Raw genomic sequence first — 24,042 nt, forward strand, 5'->3', positions numbered from 1 at the left:
TTTCAAAGTTCTGGGACTTAAAAGAAGAAAGTGATTTTAAAATAGTATCGGCTTTCCGACTGGGAAGATCGGTAAGGAAGGACAGATCCAGGGACTGTTTGATAATTTTGAGATCAAGGGAAGAGAGAGACAAAATATTAGGCCTTCATTTTAAAAAATCATTGGAAATACAGGACAAAAGGGTGGAAATTTACCGGGATATTCCGAAACAGCTATTGGACTTGAGAGCCACCTATTCAGAACTGGCAAAATTGTTGAGATATAACGCAATTCCTTATAGGTGGGAGTTTCCACAAGGACTATCATTTACCTACAAACAAAAGAAGGTTAAAATAAGAACATCAGAGGACCTACAAAAGTTCCTGCACGACCACGGAGAAGATCTCCAAAAAGGAGCAACAGCATCTTGGCCTCTACCTCATCCTACACCGCCTGGAGGCGGATTAACGCCTATACCCTCGGGACCAGAGGATAAAGAAGATACACCACTCTAGAGTTAACAAAATAGTACAGGATGTCTCTGCAGCTACTCAGTTGGAATATAAATGGCGGAAACTCCCCGGAAAAAAGAAAGAGAATATTTCATATATTGAAGAAAGAACAATTGGACATTATCTGTTTACAAGAAACCCACGTGACTAGGCTCCATAGGAAAGTTTTAATCAACAAAAGATTAGGCCAAGAATTTATTTCATCAGACAAGGTAAAGAAAAGAGGTGTGGTGATATATGCTAAGGAGAACCTGTCACCGAAATTTTTATTCAAGGATGATCAAGGAAGAATTTTGGCAATTGAAATCCAGACACAAGGAGAAAAAATTTTGATATTAGGAATATACGCGCCAAATGATGGGAAATCAGAATTTTTTAAGAAGCTGCATGAGACTTTGCTGGACTACATGGACTATGCCAACATCATAATGCTGGGAGATATGAATGGAGTGGTGTCGACATATATGGATAAGTCTCAAAATCAAAATCTAACAACAGATGGCAGACTGCCTAAAACTTTCTTCGAATTGACTGACAATATGGACCTGATTGATATATGGAGGACAAAGAACCCCCTAGGTAAAGAAGGAACTTTCTTCTCTGAGGCCCACCAGTCATGGACAAGGATCGACCAAATATGGACATCTAGAGGGCTGGCACCTAAGACCAGAAAGGTGGAAATCTGCCCAAAAACATGCTCCGACCACAACGCTTTGAAAGTAGAATTTAGACTTACTCAAACCGGTTCCTTCAGATGGAGAATGAATGACACCTTACTAAGAGACCAAGAGATTGTGAAAAAGGCCCAAAAAACGTTAAAGGACTACTTTGAGATAAATTTGAACACCACAGTAGAAAAAAGAACGATCTGGGACGCTAGCAAAGCAGTCATGAGAGGGTTTCTGATACAACAAAACACAATTAAGAAAAAGCTCTGGAATAACAAGAAGGAGAAAATATTGGAGAAAATACGTCAAGGAGAGAAAAAATTGAGAACCAAACCAAAGTCAAAGGAGGTGCTGAGAGAAATCAAATTCCATCAAGCACAATATTCTAAACTGATAAATCAAGAGATTGAATGGAAAATTAAACAAATGAAGCAAAGATCGTTTGAATCAGCAAATAAATGTGGAAAGCTGCTAGCATGGCAGCTGAAAAAAAGACAAAAGTTAAATACAGTTACAAATCTAGAGATTGAAGGAAGGATGGTTCAGAAACCAGAGGAAATTAGGAAGTGTTTCCACAGATATTTTAAAGAACTTTATGCACAGGGGCCTCAGAAAGAGTTTGAGATAAATCAATTTTTAAAGACAAATGGACTATCAAAAATAACTCAAGATAAAAGATCAATCTTGAACTGTAAAATAACTCTACAGGAAATTGAGGGTGCCATTCAGAATATGCAACTCGGCAAATCTCCAGGCCCGGATGGGCTTACCTCCAAATATTACAAGACCTTGAAGGACTATTTGATACAACCTTTGATGGAGGTATGCAACCAGATTATGGAAGGGAAGAGGGCACCGGAAACGTGGAAAGAAGCATTCATCACATTGATACCTAAGTCAGAATCTGAAAAGACTCAGCTTAAGAACTACCGTCCCATCTCACTCCTGAATGTGGATTACAAAATATTTGCAGACATTTTGGCAAGTAGATTTAAAAAGGTACTAAATGAAGTAATTCACAAGGACCAAGCAGGCTTTCTCCCTGGTAGACATTTGTATGAAAATACTAGGAACATCATTGACATTTTGGAACTTTTGCAAACCAACAGGAATATAAGAGCGGTGTTAATTTTTATTGATGCGGAAAAAGCATTTGACAACATATCTTGGAGGTTTATGAAGAAAAATTTGGAAGGGATGGGAGTGGGACGGGGGTTTGAAAATGGAATAGAAGCAATTTATTCAGAGCAAAAAGCCAAATTAATAGTGAACAATGTGGTGACGGAGGAATTCAAAATTGAAAAAGGGACAAGACAGGGGTGCCCTCTATCCCCTCTTTTATTTATTTCAGTCCTGGAGGTGCTACTGAACATGATTAGGGAGGACCGGTTGGTACAAGGGATAGAGGTCGGAGTGAAACAATATAAACTGAAAGCCTTTGCAGATGACTTAGTCTTGACATTACAAGAGCCAGAACCCAGCACAAAAAGAGTTTTAGAACTTATATCAGAGTTTGGTCGGGTTGCGGGATTTAAGTTGAACAAACAAAAAACTAAGGTTTTGACTAAAAATTTGACATCCGCAGAAATAGAAGGGTTTCAGAGAGAAACAGAATTAAGTGTGGTGAAAAAAGTGAAATACCTAGGGATCTATTTATCCTCCAAAAATCTGAATTTATTTAAAGATAATTATGAAAAATGTTGGTTGGAAATTAAAAAGGACCTGGAAATTTGGTCAAGATTGAAACTTTCCTTGTTGGGTAGAATTGCAGCTATAAAGATGAATGTATTGCCGAAAATGTTATTTTTGTTTCAAACCCTACAGATTGTGGACAGAGTGGAATGTTTTGGAAAATGGCAGAAGGATATATCTAGGTTTGTCTGGCAGGGCAAAAAGCCCCGAATAAAGTTTAAAATTTTAACTGATTCGAAAGAAAGAGGGGGGTTTGCCCTGCTGGACCTGAGGTTATACTATGAATCTGCAGCCTTCTGCTGGTTGAAAGATTGGTTTTTGTTGGAAAACACGGATGTCCTAGATCTGGAAGGATTTGACAATGCTTTTGGTTGGCATGCATATTTATGGTACGACAAGGTTAAAGTTCATAAATTGTTTAAAAACCATATTGTTAGAAAAGCAATTTTTGCAGTCTGGTTGAAATACAAAGACTTATTAGAGAGTAAAACCCCGAGGTGGTTATCACCGATGGAGGCTAAGGCTCGAAAAAGACTCAATATGGAGGCCTACTGGCCGAAATATTGGGAAATAATTGAAAAAATTGGAGACAATTGGAGGTTGCAGAGCCTGGAGAAATTAAAAAATAAGGTGCGGGATTGGTTACATTATGCTCAAATTCAAGAGGTTTTCAAAATAGATAAAAAAGTTGGTTTCCAGGTGGAAAAATCGAAATTGGAGACAGAATTGTTAGAACCAAAGACCAAGACATTATCGAGAATGTATAACTTGCTGCTTAAGTGGAATACACAGGATGAGACAGTTAAATCTGCCATGATAAAATGGGCACAGGATGTTGGACATAACATAATGTTTGAAGACTGGGAAAGGTTATGGAACACCGGAATGAAATTTACGGCATGTAGTGCCTTGAAGGAAAACATTATGAAAATGATATACCGGTGGTACATGACCCCAGTCAAGTTAGCTAAGATATATCACCTGTCTGATAACAAATGTTGGAAATGTAAGGAGGCAGAAGGGACATTTTTTCATCTCTGGTGGACCTGCCCAAAAGTGAAGGCCTTCTGGGAAATGATTTATAATGAATTGAAAAAGGTATTTAGGTATACCTTTACTAAGAAACCGGAGGCCTTCCTGCTGGGTATGGTAGACCAGAAAGTGTCAAAGAAGGATAGAACTTTCTTTATGTATGCTAGCACAGCAGCAAGAATACTCATTGCAAAGAACTGGAAGACCCAAGATTTACCCACGCTGGAGGAATGGCAGACGCAGTTGATGGACTATATGGAACTAGCCGAAATGACTGGCAGAATCCGAGATTCGGAAGAAGAAACAATTGAGGGGGATTGGAAAAAATTTAAAGATTACCTGCAGAAATATTATATGTTGTATGAAGCTTAAGTTTGTGCATGATTAGGAAATGTTATGCTTTAGCAAATAGGATTAAGTAAATGGTAAAATAAGTCATAAAAGAGAAAAGGAGACAATCTGAACTAAAACATTATGTTTATTATAAAGGTGTTAAAATTGAGATACAACATATTGAATTTGAAGACATAATGATGGGAAGTTATAATAAGGTTTGAAATAAGGTAACAATTTGCTGATATTGTTAATTTAAAGAACGCAGATCTGGAAGGTGTGGGGAAGTCCAAAAGGGATTTAAGGACAGTTGAATCGTTAAGTATTTTCTTTTTTTTTTTTGGTTAAAAAAAAAAATGTTTCTTGTATTTCTTGTTTCTGTACTGTTTGGAATGTATAAAATTATGAAAAGAAACGCAATAAAAATTTTTTTATAAAAAACAAAAAAAAACAAAAACTGAAAATCTGGACACAATAGGTGTTGAGCTTTTCTATTTTGGGGGGGAGGGAAGGAGTTGTTGACATTGTCCAGCAATTTTTAAGGAAAATCTGCAAAAACGACACTGAGTTGTCTCACATCCAGATTTTCCCAAATATTGTGCCAATTTCCGCCCAGACACTGCTTCCGACTGCAGTATTCCCGCGTATGCCTGGGAAATTCCAGGCGCATGATAACCCTATACTGTATTTGCTCTGCTCCAGAAGGACTCTTTTTACATCCTTAATTACCCACAGGTGGTTTCCTGATATGAGAGGATGAGGCACTGATTCCATCACAGGTACATTGCTGCAGGGTACTTTGCAAAACTTCCACAGACAGCAGAGAGAAAGAACTCACTGCTTCAACCAGCGTTTGTGTGGTCAGCTTGTCAGTTCATTGGCGAAACTGGGGTCTCTGCCCTGCTGAATAATATGCAAAAAAACCCACCTCCTTTCCTGTTCCATCGGCCTTCAGTTCCTGTCTGCTTCCTGTCGCCTACCCATCTGGAAGAATGTAGTTCTGAAATCTCTCACTCTGTTGCTGTACTTGTTGAAATCCATGGGGCAATTAAGAAGTATCCCCACTGGATCGATTCTGTGCAGTTCCCAACTATTAAAAAGAATAACAACACTAAAGCTATCCCCCCTTGGTTTCTTTCTTCCCAGCCTATAAGGAAAATAATTTGATTCAGTCCCTTGATTCTTGCAAGACTGTGTACTGCATAAGTTGCTCTCTAAAATCCAGCATCTCTGCTGCCTCCAGCCACAAGACTCCGCTAGCTGAGACAACTGAGTCCTGAATAACAAAAGGCATTTCATAATGATTTAATGGCAGGAGGTTGATAGAGAATGGTAATATTTTTTCACAAGATCTATGAACTGTGGAAAAAAACACAGTTTAAAATGTGCATAAAATAATATTATATATACCAGTGATTTGAAATGGGGGAAAATAAATTATAATAAAAATACAATAAAAGTTGCTGTAGAGTTGTGGAATTCAGAAAGTTAATGTCGCCAAGAACTATCTGTTAAAAATCTGTTTATTCCATTCATTGTCAAAGTGTGAGATTGGCTTCTCTGGGGAGGGGATCAGCTGTCAGAGGAATTATTTATTATTATTTATTAAATTTCTACTTCACCCTTCTTCCAAAGCTCACAGGGCAGTTTGCAATATAAAAATACATAATTTAGTAATAATAATTAATAATAATAATAATAATATGCCCCCTTCTACACACAGTTTAAAAGTCCATGTATTTTTTAATTAGCCAGAGGTCAAGGAGGAGAGCAATGTTTTCACCTGAGTCTTAAATATATACCACAAAGGAACCAGGCAAGCCTCCCTGGGGAGAGCATGTTGGGATAGTGCCAGGGAGACAAAGGCCATCATGCCCCCACGCCGTCTCCGGACGGTCCATTGATCTCCCGTAGAAACGCAGTATCAGTCAATTAGCGACACAAGCCTCAGAAATAGCTTGCCACATTCCAGAGCTTGTGCACGCTCTTTCAGCAGAGTTCGCACAACGATAGATGCACCCAGGAGAGCATTATTTACAACTTTATTCAGCGTTGGTCAGAACAAAGAAAAAACATGACTGCCTGCTTCAATGTCCAGGCGCAGAGAGAGAACAACAGCTATAGACAGAACAGAAACATCCTGTGAACAGGAAATACGCAGGCTGTGACACAACAACCTGCTCCCTTCTTAAGGTGGAATGGAAATATCCTAACAGAGCATTCCACAAGTGGGGAGCCACAGCAGAAAAGGCCTCTTCTTGAGTTGCTACCCTTCAGTCCTCTGGTGAAGGAGCATCCCTCCTGTGCTTCCCGGTATGAGCCTTCGTTGGCCAAGAGACACAACTAAGATTGTTCCCTATCAATCAGAACAGAAAAGAATCTAGTCCAGCACCCTGCTCTCACAGATGCTGTGCTGAAACCTGTCGTGTGTTGTGAGGTGTTGAGCTTGTCCTATCTTTGTGAGGCAACTGTGGATGATATGTGTATTCTTTCCATTCAACATTTCTCTGGCACTCTGCCATCCCTCTCACAGCAGCCAATCAGATGTCTAAGGGAAGCCCATAAATGAATGCAGCAGCACTCTCCCTACTCAAGCTCTCCAGTAACTGATATCTAGATATATAGCGGCCTCCGATCTTGGAGACAGAACACATCATCATCGTGGCTAAAAGCCCTCCTTCGTGAATTTGCCTAATCCCTTTTTAAAGCCATCCAAGTTGGCTCCCGTTACTAGATCTTGTATTAGAGAATTTTGTAGTTTAACTATGAGCTGTTGAAGAGGTACTTCCTTTTGCTTGCCCTGAAACTTCCAACATTTCGCTTCATCGAGATGTTGTGTACTTCACTGCTTGAGCTGATTAACTGTTTTGATAGCATTTCCACAAGCTTCAAAGCAGACTGTGGACCCACCTGCCCCTAAAGCTGGGGTAGGGAACCTGTGGCTTCAATGCAGGCCTCAGCCTAATTTCATTGGAGGCAGGTGGAGAGAAATAGGCTGTATAGAAAAAATAATAATTCCTACCCCACTCCTATGTTTATATTGAGCTAATGTTTACACAAGGTAGACCAAGTGAACTCAAGAAACCTAGGTTAGTTGTGGTCATTCATTTTAATGGTGCAAGTTTGAGTATATTTAGTTGAATACAACCCGTAGAGAATAAAATGCTTTTCAAAGTAACTCCTGAACAAGAAGGGGTGTACCTCAACCAGCCTGCCCTTTCTGCTCCCCAAATCTGCTAAGCAGTTAAGGGAACCCCAATATAGTTTTTTGGGGGGGTAAGAGAGGGGAGAAATTAGGTGGATACCCCCTCAGTTTCTTCTCTGGTAATGCCAACTTGTAGCTATTTTCAAGAAAGGAAAGCACATAGTTTTTATTGAGTTTTCAAAAAAATGTAAACAAATTAACAAATTTAACAAATCTTCGGTTAACAATTTAACATCACAAATCAATTTCCAATTTAATATATCAGGAAAGCACATTATCTGAATATTCCATTCTCCCACTGGAAAGGTCCTGAGCAATACTTGATTGATCTTGTGAGAAAGCAAGAAATATATATTTCCTTGATAGTGATGTTGGGAGTGGTAATAAGCACCCAGTGAGTGAAGAGCAGAAATAGCAAAGACCTCTATACGCATGCAGATGCTAATATATTGATCTTCTCTTGAAGAACTCATAAACACTATTTTGAAGGAATAACATTGGGTTGCCTATGGATTCTTGATGACTCTTTAGAATTACGACCCAATTTATACTTTCTGTAATAATCAGCACAATAGGGCAATAAAGCTGTCTTTGCTGAGTATAGTGAATTTATATTTTATCACTGCAATTTAATCAATACAATAAGAAACCAATATACACAGAGAGAGAGAGATGTTGCATAAGACAAAGGACAGCATTGCCCACCGCTTGCTGAGATGCAGAGCCCATTTTGAAGGCTTACGTTGGCTTTAGAGGAGGTTTATGCATGCATCAGCTATTCTTATTGCTGCTATATGATACATATACCTTCCATTTCAGCTGAGATATCAGCCACCATGCTTTATAGTGATCAAAAAACAGTTTCCTTACCAGTCTTTTTATAGCCAAGGAAAAAAGACTTTGAGTATATAAGGCAGACATTTCCCCCCTCTGCTAAAAAAGGAATAGAGATGGAAATGTATGACTTTATATCATTCTGTTTATTTACTTCCTTGAATGTTCCACCACTAGCTGCAAAGGTAATTCTACATGTAGCCATAATTCTCAGCTTTTCTCAAAGGAAGTGATCAGCTATGTCTCAAAATTATGGCCCTTTGACTGGATTGGTTACAGGATTCATGAGCATAGATCAGAGAGGAGATGAGTGGCTGCTTTAAAATTTTTGTTTCCCTGCTGCAAGGATTGAAGAGGACAATCTTCCTTGCATTTCTGTCAGACCCAGGTGTATATACCTGATCTTGTGCATACATAGAGCTGCTCCACCTACAGAAACTATCCTGACTTTCATTGATGAAGGATCCATACAGGCATTCTGAAGTGGGCTTTGAAATGCTTCCATCAATGCCAACCGCAGGACTGGATTAAAATCTTTAGAGGCCCCAAGCACTTAAATTTATTTATACCCTGCCCATCTGGCTGGGTTTCCCCAGCCACTCTGGGTGGCTTCCAACAAAATATTAAAATACAATAGTCCATCAGATATTAAAAGCTGCCTTCAGATGTCTCCTAAAAGTCTGGTACAGTGGTACCTCAGGTTACAAATGCTTCAGGTTACATACGCTTCAGGTTGCAGACTCCGCTAACCCAGAAATAGTGCTTCAGGTTAAGAACTTTGCTTCAGGATGAGAACAGAAATCATGCTCCGCTGGCGCGGTTGCAGCAGCAGGCCCCATCAGCTAAAGTGGTGCTTCAGGTTACGAAAAATTTCAGGTTAAGTACGGACCTCCAGAACGAATTAAGTACTTAACCCAAGGTACCACTGTAGTTGTTTTTTCTATCTGGTGGGAGGGTGTTCCATAGGGCGGGTGCCACTACTGAGATGGCCGTCTGCCTGGTTCCCTGTAACTTCGCTTTTTGCAGTGAGAGAACCACCAGAAGGCCCTCGGCACTGGGCCCTAGTTTAATGTATATATCTCTATTACTGCTGTGTTAAGTGTGTGTATTATATACATATTAGTGTATGTGTATGTATGTATTTTTTCATTTATTGTGGGAGCCTTTTTTGTAGGACCTGGTTCAGCTGTACCATATGGACCATGGAAACCTAGCAAAGGAAAATTTCTGTGGTGCCAAACTTATTCTGATGCCCTAAGCACGTGCTTATTTTGTTTAATGGTTAAACCAGCCCTGGTCAACCAATATAAAAACTCTTTGGACATGCTGGAGAATATCTGGGTTCTGAATCTTGGCCTATAGCTATTTCTGCAGTTCAAATCAAAAGTCTCATTGTACAAATATGATATAGGATATTTTAATTCAGCCCCCTAGGTAAATACCTCTGGGGGAAAGAACATGCTTCTTTAAAAAATTGTCTCTGGGTATCATCATTTTGAAAAGATAAATTGCTTCTGAAATCCCACCAGTGTTTTCTTTAAAGTCTTTAATTCCACCCAAGTATTTATTGCTACTAAATTTCTAGATTCTTTTCTCAGCAAAATTTCTTCTCTTAGATTTGTTGCCTTTTATCCTCTGCTAAATTGTGTATGTGCTCCCTCCCCCTGCACCTCCTTTTCCAGTTAATATAATAATTTAGATGAGTGGTGGTTAGCATAATTCAAGACACTACAACCGCTGGACTCTTAAAGCTGTGTTTTAGGAGAATTCTATTTCGGGGACCAATGTAGCGTGTAAAGTACTTTTATATCTAAAATTGCATGAAGTGAATCTTGTAGATTCATCCAAAGGGGTAACTCTTGGGCTTCCCACAATATTATTCTTTGGCATGCTTGAGGCAACATTTCCAGTGCCTAAATACTACCTAGAGTATGGGTTAAGGAGCATGGATTGGGTCAGCCAGCTTAGAAGAACTAGTGACTGTGGCTACATGTGTGCTATACATTTAAGCACTGTGATTTCTCCTTAAACAGTCATGGCTTCCCTCAAAGAATTGTGGGAACTGTAGCTTCTTAAGGCTGCTGAGAGTAGTTAAGAGACCCCCCTCTCCCCTCCCAGAGCTACAATTCCCAGGGTGGTCTTACAATCAATCCCTCTTCCCAGGGAACACTGGAAATTGTAGTTCTGTGGAAAGACTAGATGGGTGTTGTTTTGGTTTTTAAAAAGAAATGCAGGTTGCTGCCAAAAAAGAAGGCAGCGGAGAACTGAATTTCAAGAGGGAATAATAGGAAACTGAAAGAACCAAAAATGTCAAATCCTTCCATCCCTAGTCAAAAGACTTTCACCAATAGAAATCATAAAGTGGATATAATATGTGAGCCATATATTTGCTTAAGTTCACAGTATCCCCCCCCCAACCATCTCTCTTCCCCTGTTTGGACATTTCTGCTGTACCTTACAGTCTATCAATGTTGTGTGTCGAGGTCCCCAGGTCCACCCCAATAACTCAAACATCACACAGAATTTTTGTTTAAGGTTTTTGGCATAATTTTGGCCACAACTTTATTAAAATACAAATTTGTGAGTGGTTGCTTAGGCATTGGTTGCGACTATCTGCCCCCACCATGGGGGACAGACTGACATTCCGCACGATGCGAAAGTCAGAATGGGGGAATACACTCATGGGTTACGCGGAGCAGGGAACCTGCCCTCACCCCAAATGCAACCAGGCATTGGTTGCGACTATCTGCCCCCACCATGGGGGACAGACTGACATTCCGCACGATGCGAAAGTCAGAATGGGGGAATACACTTGGGGGTTACGCGGAACAGGGAACCTGCCCTCACCCCAAATGCAACCAGGCATTGGTTGCGACTATCTGCCCCCACCATGGGGGACAGACTGACATTCCGCACGATGCGAAAGTCAGAATGGGGGAATACACTTGGGGGTTACGCGGAGCAGGGAACCTGCCCTCACCCCAAATGCAACCAGGAGCTCATTGCTATGGCCTGCGCCCCCTTGACAGAGTGGACAAGCAATAGTTAGCCCCCAATTCCTTTAACGGAATCCCTTGCAGCAGCAGCATTAGAGGGGCAGGCACAGCCAATCCATGCCCCTCAACCAACCAAACCATAAACCAATGCCTAACCGCAACCTTACAAGTTGTGACAATTTGCTACGCAGTAGGCAAAAACCAAATGGCCCCAGCCAATCAGCCAGATGGACAAAATTCCTACCAGGCCCCCACTCCAAAGCAGATGACCCCATGACAGGCATAGCAAGGTCAAAGTGAACAACCCTATTCTAGGGAGGGAGGGACGGACAATCCGCTGCACGGGCGAAAAGAGGATGCCCTAGCCTCGTGCAAGGAGTTTTAGCATTTCTGGCTGTCAATCAATAAATGGCAACATTAATTTCTTCCCAACAACAAGGGAAGCCCCAATTGCATCAGTGGCCAACAATCAGTTAGCCCGCCCCCAACTTTGGAGTGTCCTGGCGGCCCCCACCGCAACACGTGCTCTCCATGAAAGAACACGCTTTTCCTGCATTAGCATCAGAACTTCCATACAGAATTCAATTATGGTAATTTTTTATTTTTTTTTGGCTGGGCTTGAAGGTTGATCTATTTAAGCAATAGAAATGAAATAAAAATTTCATATCAGGATTGCACTTGTGGATTTTAATTTGGCCAGAGAGTAAAGTCATTCACTTTCAGGAGCATCTCTGATCAAGGCACAGAGCAAAATGCAAATTCTTGGCTTGAAAGCTTCAGGAGATGCTGCCTAAGCACTGTATTGCATTCTTGCATGCTTGTCCACTGTATCCAGCTAGGATTGTGATTCATATTGGCATTTTCAGTCCATGGCACCACTACTGATCTATCAAGGACACAAAATAATGGATGTCAGCAGCAAACAAATGCTTTTGCTCTCTCCTTTTTTTCTGAACAGCATGCAAGCCAGAGATTCATCATCAACAAGCAAATGACTCGTTCCTCAGCTGTGCCTTGGTGATCTTCTTCAATAAGATCTACTAAAAGGTAAAAAGGGAAGTAAAATCTCAGATCCTGAACTCCCCATTCCTGGTTTCTTATTCCCAGTTTCTCGATGAAAGCAAAGTCAAGAAAATTAAGGAATTTGTTCTAAAGTTTGTATTTATTCTTATCTTTTTCCAGAATATATAAGAAAATCAATATTAATAGAATTAGTATTGTCTAGCTTTATGATTGATCAGAGTGTCTGTATTTTTTATATACATATTTTAAAGGGTTTAAAGGCATAGTGTTGATCAACAAAGAAAGATTGAAACTTGCTAATCAATTTTTTGGTTTGGAGGAGAACAAGGGAACTGAATTCAACACTTTGATTCCTCTCCAAAAGAGCTGATTGGTAGGAATCCAGTATATTTTCCCCTCGAACTACCATAGCCATAGGATCCTGGTGCAGAACTCATTTGCAACCAGAATTCTGCATGAAACTATAAATTAGAGCTGGGTGTAAAATGGCACCTTGAAATTATCCATCCTATCTGTGGTCAGATAAATTGTGGGGAACCATTTCACCAAATTTCCCCAGATGGAGAAGAAATTATCCAATGGTTTCTCAGCAGTGGGGCTTAACCATGACATAACTACTTTCTTTTTTACCAAGCCTTTTTTTTTTTTTTTTGCTGCTGCTGTTGCTTTTCCAAGAAGCTGCATTGGCAGCCTAGCCACCATTTTGCCTTCTCCACAGTTATTGCAAGGTGTTGTTTGTGAATTGAGAGGTGAATGGTGGAAAACTATGGTGGAGATCTTCAGGCTTGGGAACCAAATGTGCCTCCCAGGCCACCCCAAATTTGGACTCAGCTCTAGTAGAAATACATATACAGAAATTTGTTTCTGCACTGATATTGCCTCTGATGTCTGGTTCTTACACAAACAGGGGCTCTTACATATAAGAAAGAAACAGATATTTACTCTTGCAGCTATTGATATGGGCTCAGCAGCAGACCCAAGGCCCGTGGACTTATGGCTGAGGAGTTCTAGAGCAGGGCAAGAAGTTCAGAACTGGACAGTCACAACAAATATGTCCTAGCAAGTTTCCATGCCCTGCCCACTAAACTTAAAAAGATGAGGTGTGAGAAGACTGCAGCTTCTTGTTCTGGCCCTTGTTCACTTGCTGCTGCCACCACTACCACTACCGCCGATTCCCCTCCACCTCCCTAAGCAGCTCCAAGCCCTCTATACTACAGCCATCCCTGCAACGCTTTCCAAAATGGCGGAAATGTGAAGATCCCACTTCCTACAACGCAGGTTCCAACCATTCAGCCAACACCCTCTGCATGATTTCTTCCTCCTCCTCCCATTTCAGAGCCTATCAATCCAAACCCAATCCCAATGGGATTCTGGCACTCACCTGGACTGGGGTTAAATCTTTTTTTCACTTGATGCATTGTAATCAAAGCATCGTCTGAAAAGCAGCTTGTCACAGTTTTAATTTCATTCATTTATTGAGCCCAGGACTTGCTGGCAACTCTAGATGCTCCAGTTTTGCAAGGCTTATTTATTTGTGAATAGCTTCATCCCCCCAAAAAGGCATATCGGCTTCCATCTAGCTAATTCAGTTCCAGGAAAGCTTATCTAAAGAACCAACAACTTTGCTCAGGAAACTTCAGTGAAAAGGGAACCGATAAGGACAAAGGCAAGCCTCAGAGATTAGTTTCAAAAGCATCAGATCAGAAGATAATCCCACACAAAATGAACAGGGAAAGGGAAGATGCACCAGAAATAAAAATTTCCTTCCAAATTCTCCAATACTTTGACTTGACTATGTACAGGCAAGCTATGGCCAGAAAGCAAGACCCCAAACCTCTGACAAATGCAACAGCACAATGGTAGACTAGGGATTTTGCTAGAGAATCACCTGAAGCTTTGGTATTAGATGAAAACAAAGCACTTATTTCCATTTTCTTAAATAAAGTACACATTAAAGGAAACAATGTACTCTTTCTCTTCCAAAGGATGTATGTACAAAAGGTCATGGATTTCTACTGTTAATCTTGTAACCAATTTTTCTCTCTCCTTGTGCTAACAGATTGAGCTGAGGGAGGAGGTTCCTAATTGCTAAGAGATAAAGTAATTGAGTGGTCTCTGGGGCTCCATTCAGTACAACAAACTTCAATATAGTTGACAAATGTCGATCCATACCACAGGATTAATAAGGTTGCGCTTGGCTTCCTCTTTAGCTTTGCATTTGCTCTTTGGGTCTAACTAACACTCTGATTGCTTGGAGAGAACTGACAAAGCTTTGCAGTTAATGAGACTGTCTGGTAATTTATCAAATGGGGCTTCTGAACTTGCAGAAAAAGAAAGTAAGACTATGATGTGCAAGATGCAGACAAAACACTTACATTCTGGAAAAATAAAATGCTACCCGTGCTCTGCTCCAAACCTGGTAAATCTAGCAAATCATCACTGGGCAAGTTGGTGACTATACTTATGTTTACCTACACAGGAACATTAAAAGTTGCTCCAACTTTTCCCTCCAGGTGAATTTCCTTGTTGTCAAGTCCATCTTCTTTCTATATCTCAAACTGATCCAGTATGTTGTTCAGCAAAACCTGTTGTACAAGCCATGCTACTGGTTTGTACATGAACATATTAGTGTGCTGGGCATCATCTGCAGTGAAGTTGCTCTGACATTCTCAAATTTAACATGTTGTAATTGCAGACTCCTGTACACAGCGGAAGGATGAGCAGTACATGCCACATGCTTAACTTTACTTTATTTACATTTCAATGCTGAGAGATTACAAGCATGCATCTTGCTTCTGCGAGAGCAGAGAAGCAACTCCCTTCTCCTCGGAAACAAAGAACACCGAGAGAACTGTGAAAAACAGGAAACCAGTGTACGTCACATCCAGTCTCCCATTCCCATGGGAAACCCAACAGTACTTTGACTGTGGAATGCAAAACATTGTCCCGTGACAAGCACTTCGCTGCACAGTGAAGGAAGCAGAAACCAACAGCCCACACATCAATCTAGGCTGCTGATTTGCTATCAGACCAAGTTCAGTGTGTTACTGTTAGTACTTAACAGCCTGGGACCAGTTTACTTGCGGGATTGTCTAAATGAAAAACACACTGTCTATTGTGTTAATTCACCAGGTATGAATTCATGTGTTGATGCAATGGCATTCAGAGGCAGCAAATAACCAGGAAAAAACGGTCCTGAACAAAGCTGAATAGCAAGAATCTCAGATGTGAATAGGACAGAAGCTTCATTGGCTTCAGAGAAATTTAATTCATCACCACTGTTGTTTTTCAAAATATACTGAATTATAAGTACAAAGTGTGGTGCATTTCCAGAAGTCATCAGCAAAAGGCACCCAGACTCTCTATTTTCTGTGGTGATAGTGCAAACTCTAAATGGTACATGGGCATGGGCATTCCTTGAGTTTGAATTATACATCACACATCTGACTGATGATCAAATTTGCCCATAAATCTTTCTCTCAGATTGTGGACTGGAAAGCTGCTAGTTTTAATCATCTGATTTAGCCTCAACATCTGACTATTTTATAAGTCTGGAAGTATATGTTTATATCTTTCTGCCCTGCAATAGTTTTACAAATCCCATAAAATAAAAGCAGAAAGTCCTGCCTCTGATTTACAAACTAAATGTTCTGGGGAAAATGTAGAGCGTTCAAAGTTTTGGCTTTGTCGAGAGTGGGCCTGTCACAAACGATTTTCTTTGCCCATGGGAACGAGATGGTACACCTCTCCACAGTGTTCTGATAGCATCCAATTAAATGTGCTTCAGAGGCATTTTCTATCTGATAGGAGTCTATCATAACTGAGCTCAACTTCAGGGGGTGGGGCAGGATGGAACTTAATAATAGTATCAAATATGAATAATTTGTGAGAAGGAGGAGTATTTTAATTTCTTACCGATCTTTCACCTTAAGGTCCCAGGGCAGGTTACAACAATATGAAGATACAATATTAAAATCAGAAGAACTGGATGGCTCATAAAAAATATCTCTAAGGAGTCAAAGGCCAAGATTAAAATGTGCATACTCAGCATATAGTGAAAGCCATGCAATGATGATTCTAGATGCATCCCTGTGGGGAGAGAATTCCACAATTCAGGGGAGTTTTTTAAAATAGCATGGAAGCTTATGTTTAAGATGGAAACATGTTCTGGGTGCACAGATTTATTTTGTTGTTCTTGTTCATTAAAAAGTTTTGTTTGGACTTAGAAAGCTGCCTTATAAAGAAGCAGACCGCTGGTCCACTATACGCAGCACTCTCTATTCTGAGTGGTAGCTGCTCTTTACGGTCTCAGTGAGAGGCCTTTTCCACTCATCCTGCCTGAGATTATACTGGAGATGCCACACAAAGAGAGGTTTATATATGGTCCACAGCCAGTCCTCCATACATGCAACTTACAAGGTCTGACATGCTTAGCACTTCATCTAGTGCAGTCTCCCCCAAGCTGGTGCCCTTCAGATACTGTTGGACTACAACTTCCATCATCCATGGTCATTGGCCTTGCTGACTGATGGCAGTTGTAGTCCAGGAAATCAGGAGGGCACCAGGTTGATAACCTAGTCTGTGTCTCAGAACTACCACAGCTAAAAGTTATCTGCGCTCCTGTTAACATACTAAACTGCATTGTGCTGAGGGGCTTATCCACACTTACCTTTTGTACTGTTCTTTCCAGGCACAGGTCCACACTTAAATTCTCCATGTCAGAGTGTGGTGGGGTTTTTTGGGGGGGGGGGGATGCCCTGGAACTTTCCCTGTTAAAATCTGCTTTTTCGCACTCAATCAGACAAACATCATTTTAGTTTTTCCAGGGATCGCCATTTGCTCCGACTGAGCTTTAAAGAGCGGGTTTTCATGGAGAAAGTTCTGGGGCAAAACAGGGGGTTGGAGCTCCGACATGGAGCTTTAAAGCAGGGGTCGGCAAAGTTTACCTCGCTTGAGCTGGCTCACTCCAGCGGAGATCCCTCCTTGAGTCGGATTGCGCGTCTGTGTGAGTGCGCACACCTGCGATTTCCGGCGTCTGCATCTGCGCAGACACAATTTCCGGCTACGCAGAAGCAAGTCCCCGCACCGCACTGGTTTAGCACAGCGAGCGGGGACTCGCCGAGCGGGCGGCTCAGTTCGGGGGTGTCTCATGGGCCGGTTAAACGACCCTCGTGGGCTGCTTGTGGCCCATGTGCCTTAGGTTGCCTACCCCTGCTTTGAAGCATAGACCATGCCTGGAAAGATCAGAGGAAAGGTAAGTGTGGGTAAGCACTAGGACTGCCTATACCAGTAGTGAGAACCTTCGCCCCCTCCCAGATGTTGGTCTGAAACTCCCATTGTACCTAATGATTGGCTAGGCTTTCTGGGGCTGATGGGAGTTGGAATCTAACAACATCTGGAAGGCAACATGTTCCCTACTGTGATATATACCAACTGAGTAGACCAGTACTGGAGAGACCTAGATTCAAACCCACACATTCTCATGAAGCTTATTGGGTCACCATATCAGAGCCTAACCCATCTCACAGAGTTGTTATGAGGGGAAAAAATGAAAGAAAGAGAGAAAGAACCATGCCCTTAGGTTCCTTGGAGGAAAGGCAAAGCATAAATGTAATTAATACTAAATGATAGATTTCTCCCTGTAACTGGCTTGGGAGCAAAAATGGCAGTGACAGCTACTGATATTTGTAGCAAATTTGCCTTATCTGATGTTATTTATTGTAAAGACGACTAGTCAATCTAAATGTAATCATATATGGATGGTCTATCTAAATGTGTGATTGCTGGTTTTCTCAGTAATTGGAGTATAATTTTGCTATTTGATTTTAATTATACTTGGAGCCACTAATTATAAATGGAATGCATTCAGTCATGATTAACAGTGATCTAATTATTGTGTATTGTTCTAATGGCTGAGCAATACGCTTGGAACTTGACATTCTACCTGAGATTTTTTCAACTCGCCTCACTATCACATTACAAAAGACGAGAAATTATAATTTTGTTTCTGCACAAGTAATAAATATTCAAACTCACCCTTTACAGCTTGGAAATATACTTGTAAAAGTCAAAGTAATGGGTTTTATCACACTATTCATAGTCGTAGCAGCTTAAAGTATGACTTGCTGGGTGGTTCTAACTCAGAAATAGGCCCCATTGACTTCAGAGGCTGTTATTCTTAAGAAAGTGTGGCTAAGATATCCCTTTACTGGAAATGTAGTGCTTAAAACCCTGCAAAACCTGTTTGACCAGAGAGTAACAGAGGGAGACTCATCTATACACATACAAAATGGCGCAGAGGTGATCTGTGTCAAAGTGCTTTTATGTGCCTGTTACCATTGATAGCCATTGATAGCCTTGTTCTCCCAAAATTTATCTAATTCTCTTTTAAAGGCATTCAAGTTGGTGGTCATTGCTGCCTCTTGTTGGAGCGAAGTCCATGATTTAACTATGTGATGTGTGAAGAAGCACTTTGTTTTATCTGTCCTGAAGCTTCCAACATCCTACTTCATTGGATGCCTATAAGTTCTAATGTGATATGGGAGGGGGAAAGCTTTTGCCAGCACAGTCATAAAAAAGACTTGAGAAACAAAATCAAGGTGAAAAAAGGTTAAATACCTTTGCAGTCATACCTCGGGTTAAATATGCGTCAGGTTGAGCGTTTTCAGGTTACGCTCCACGGCGACCTGGAAGTAACACATTCTGTTACTTAAAATGACGTCACATGCATGTGCAGAAGCAGCGAATCGTGACCCGCGCATGCGCAGACACACAGTCATGTGTTGCGTTCTACTCAGGATGCGAACGGGGCTCTGGAACGGATCCCATTCGCATCTAGAGGTACCACTGTATTAAACAGAACACAGGGTCTTCAAATAAAATCAGCCGAATCAAAATAACCTGGGCAGGGAAATTCTATAATAATAATAATAATAATAATAATAATAATAATAATAATAATAATAATTTATTTATTTATTTATACCCCACCCTCCCCAGCCAAGACCAGGTCAGGGTGGCTAACAACCATAATAAAAATACGTTGATTGAAATACAATTTAAAAGATTAAGATACAACATTAAAACATTAGGATACAGTCTCTTCATAGGAGGAAAAAGGAAAAAGAAAGAGGGGGAGGGAATCAACCTGATTCTAAGCCAAAGGCCAGGTGGAACAACTCTGTCTTACAGGTCCTGCAGGAAGAAATCAGATCCCTCAGGGCCCTGGTCTCATGAGACAGAGCATTCCACCAGGCTGGAGCCAGTGTTGAGAAAGCCCTGGCTCTAGGTTGAGGCTAATCTAACTTCCTTAGGGCCTGGGACCTCTGGGGTGTTGCTATATATGGACCTTAAGGTCCTCCGTGGGGCATACCAGGAGAGGCGGTCCCATAGGTATGAGGGTCCTAGGCTGTGAAGGGCTTTAAAGGTCAGAACCAGCACCTTAAATCTGACCCTGTACTCTACCAGGAGCCAATGCAGCTGGAAAAGCACTGGGTGAATATGCTCCCATGGCAGAGACCCTGTGAGGAGCCTCGCTGCAGCATTCTGCACCCGCTGGAGTTTCTGGGACAGCTTCAAGGGCAGCCCCACGTAGAGCGAATTACAGTAGTCAAGCCTGGAGGTGACCATCGCATGGATCACTGTGGCCAGGGCGGGGCGGGGCGGGAGAGGAAAGGGACCAACTGCTTGATGCGGCGAAGGTGGAAAAATGTCGCCTTGGCTTTTGTTGTAACCTGCGCCTCCATGGAAAGGGAGGCATCAAGGATTACACCCAAACTCTTAACGGAAGGGATCTGCTTCTTCCCATCTCCTGGGTGTATTTACAGTTGCAACTTATGGTGCTGCAGCAAAGGAGTGAAAGAAAATTCCTCCTCCTTGCTATGTGAACCTTGGGAACGTGAACCTGACAAGTACATCATGGCCCTGCTGGCTAGCATGCACCCTGGGGCACATGCTGGGCCTAAAGGGCACCCCAAGAACCCCCCAAAGCCAAGACAGTGGAAGGTTTCAAAAGCATGTCCTAAATCCAATAATGTATTGTATATTTACCCAACCAGGTTTTTTAAAAATTATTATTATTTCCTGCCCAGACTAAAAACCAGATTGGAAAATGCTACTCCAGACAGAGTGAGGTAGGTGACAAAGAGGGGTCCCAAGAGTCCTAAGGCCACTCAATGTAATGATAGGGCAGCCATACGCCTGGGACTTCCTTGACATTTATGAGATTTCAAAGGCAGAAGTGACGTCTGGGGGGATTTTTTGGCAAGTACAGTGGTACCTTGGGTTACATATGCTTCAGGTTACATACGCTTCAGGTCACAGACTCTGTTAACCCAGAAATATTACCTCAGGTTAAGAACTTTGCTTCAGGATGAGAACAGAAATTGTGGTCCGGTGGTGCAGCGGCAGCAGGAGGCCCCATTAGCTAAAGTGGTGCTTCAGGTTAAGAACAGTTTTAGGTTAAGAACGGACCTCCAGAATGAATTAAGTACTTAACCCGAGGTACCACTGTAAACCAAGAAATCACAAAGCTCAACAACTTTGAAGGTGGATTGATGCTGACACAAAACCCCACACATACACTATACAAAAGAATATAAACATCACTACTCCACCCCTCCTCTCCTCCCTCTTCTTCCCCAACCTTATATTGAGGGTGCTGCGGCGTAGCTAGCCACTCGGGTGCTGGGTGCCGTGTGTGCGTGCATGTGTCCTGCAGCCGGGGGCAGGGCGAGGCGCCCATGAGGGCAGGGCAAGCTGCATGGAGCCTCTCTGCCACTTCCCCCTCAGCTGTAGGGCAGCTGAAGGAGAGGTGGAGGGCAGACACAAGTCCCACACTGCTATTTTAGGCAGTGTGAAGCCTGCAGGCGCCCAAGGCACCACATCACTCCCAGGAGTGACGCGAGACGCGTGGCTCGGGCACACTGCAGGCCCCGCGGTGAGTGCCAGCCCCTGCGGTGTGACGCCCAGTGCCAGCCATGATTCGTTATGTTTGTTGACTGAACTAAAAAGTTTCGTGAGTTTTTAAAAACTCATAGGTCATTTTGTTACCTCCCTCAGTGATGACACCTGGCGCAGCCAGCACCCCCTGTACCCCCTTCCTCTGCCACTGTGGGGGTGTCCGGATTTTTTACTTCTTGAAATATGGCAACCCTATAATGAAGAAGAGTGGTTAGTTTGGGGTTCAGTCAGCTTATAAAGCCCAACTCCGGCCCTTCCTGATTGGCCTGTTGTCTCCCATGTGGCTACTACCCCTGGGCAAGATCACCCCTGGGCAAGATCACTTCTTCCTAGAGGAGCTGGGGTGTGGTAAATCTGCCCTCACTCAAGGGTGGGAGCAGCATTTTCTATCCACTTTTTACCCACAACATACACAATTTTATATGCCTCCATCATGCTTTCTCTTACAATATAAGGCGGATTCATATATACAGGCACTGCTCCCTAATTACCGGAAGGTGAGGGCAGAATAGAGCTTGGACGTTGCCTGCCTAAAGCCACTGGATGAATTCATGCCCAGGTTGAGAAGCAGACAATTTCTGGCTTACATCACATTCTGTTAATCACCACATGAGGAAGCCCAAAGTAACTGATGAGACCAGCTCCTTCTGGCAAAGTAGAAGGAAGCTTCTTGTGGATAAAACCTTGAGGACTCAGATGAAGCACAAATCTTGTGATAGCTCTCTCTCACCCTGCACAAAGATTTCCTATCTGTAAGAAAAGGTGTGGGAAAAGAGCCAAGGCTCAAAAGCAGGGCTATACCTTAAAAACCATATTCTCCTGGCACTCATCAATAAAACATGCTAAAATTGCCTTTGCAGCATCACCTAAGTGGAAGTGCACCTCGCTGAGACTTCTGTTCAAATTTGTGCATGGGATAATATATTATTGTAACTTCCTCTATCATACTGATAAAACTCTGCACAATACCTTTTCTGAATGAAAAGCAGACGAGTGCTGACAGCAACCGGTTTTGTACTGTTTTCCCTTCATTATTATTCTCTCTCTTTTTTCATTAGAGATAAAGTTCCCAAGCAGATAAACTACTGAATATAACTCCAGTGATTGAAACTGACTTCAGCCACCAATATCCTTAATAAATATGCATTGCAAACGCATTTTGCTTATACCCCCCTCTCCTCTGATTCACATCAGGGAACTTTTAACTTTGCCATTATTTGGATCCAGATTTGTCAAGTTTCCATCTGTAATTATAAAGGTAGAGGAGGGGTGCACCGAGGGGGGGGGGAGACATTTGCAATTCATGGCATGACTGTTTGGCAGTGAAAACGTGCCCTTTAAAAATTTCATTTAAAAATGCTGAAACGCATGTTAAGTTACAGGCAAAGTTTCAGAGCTGATGTTATACAGTAGCCAATAAATTCCATAAAGTGATAGTCCCAAGCCATGCTCCCAATGTCTAAGTTTATGCTCTGTATCTAAGCACAGAAGAGGTCTTAGTATTCCCAAGTAAACATAATTATCTGAGCAGCATGTCTGAAACATTTCAAGACTGATCTTCCCTGCTTCTAGCCAAATAGGTTTGGAACTGATGCAAAAGGAAGAGGGGGAAAGCAGAAGAGAAAGGAGGACTTACTGCAAGCAGTTGGTCTGAAGTTGGTCTGAGATGGCACCATGATTAAGCATCCATCAAGTTACTTTAGCAAATGTGCTGATGGCAACTTTTGGCGGGGCTGTCCAGAACAATGCTTGGAATGTATGCATGGAAGTTTCCTTAATATTGCCTGATCAGTGCAACCGGAGCCAGTACAACTTGCTTTAGCAAGAATCACGGCACAGATGCTGGGCATTACTTATGCATATTCTTTGTGCTGTAGCAGCCCTCCCAGAAGTTACACAGTTTGTTTTCATGACACTTTAGAAGTTTTGCTTTATTTCTAGTGAAATGATGTGATGCTGTGGAAGGCGGAATGCTTTCCAGCCGAGAATGTAGCTACAGCAGGAGCTGCTGGCTGCAAAAAATAGCCACAGGTCTGTCTACGTGATGTGGGAAGCAAAGCCAACCAATAGCTCACAATCACCTTCTCGACATTTTAATAGGCACCATTGGGCAGACTGTTGCATAATACATCTATCTGAATGGTGCCAAATGGTCAGGTTGGCTGCTTTTAATTGCTGGTCATTCTATGAAGCACAAGATTCCTACTGCCAAAGTCAATAGCCTGAAGTAGTGCAATGCTGGGAAGAGGGAGCTTGAACTGCTATTGCATGTTTGTTCTCCAGTGCTAGTAAACAACCAGGACGCCATCAGAGCATCTCACCTATGCTTGCCCTAAAAACCTGGTGCTGAATGCAGACAACCAGTCTTCACCTATAATTGTATCATTTGTACAATTGCATGAGATTAATGGACGGAGAGCAGCAACAGTGACTTGTAAGTCCATCAGTTCAGCCCAATAAAACATACTGATATTTCTAGGCTTTTGTGGGACTTATGTGCACGAGGTGTAAACTAGCTTCTGACTGGCAACCTGGCTCACTTGTCTTGATAGGTCGCTGTGCAGGCCTTATAAAACTTGAAGTAGTTGCACGTCAGGTTGTTGAAATGCAATTAAACCAGCTTGGTTTCTGACCTCAGTTCAAAATACTTTTGCATATCTGTAAAGCCCTAAACATACCACTCAACTGTCCTGCTTTAAATGGGACGTCCTGGCACTGCAGAAGCCACCCTGACTTCTGATTCCATCCCATGATATCCCATTTTGGCTTCCATGCTCTAGCAGAGCACAGGACCAAAAGATTCCCGT

General features: G+C 42.0%; 1 long non-coding RNA gene across 1 annotated transcript in view; it reads right to left on the reverse strand.

Moving 5' to 3' along the window:
* Positions 1 to 15,167, reverse strand: part of LOC309373223 — a 44,121-nt gene extending 28,954 nt beyond the window's left edge. Inside the window, exon 1 of the long non-coding RNA XR_014169867.1 lies at positions 15,127 to 15,167. This is a non-coding gene — a long non-coding RNA (uncharacterized lncRNA). The remainder of the gene's footprint in view (positions 1 to 15,126) is intronic.
* Between the last annotated feature and the right edge of the window lie 8,875 nt (positions 15,168 to 24,042).

The sequence above is a fragment of the Podarcis melisellensis genome (genome assembly GCF_964234715.1).
Source record: "Podarcis melisellensis genome assembly, chromosome: 6".
Lineage (NCBI taxonomy): Eukaryota > Metazoa > Chordata > Lepidosauria > Squamata > Lacertidae > Podarcis > Podarcis melisellensis.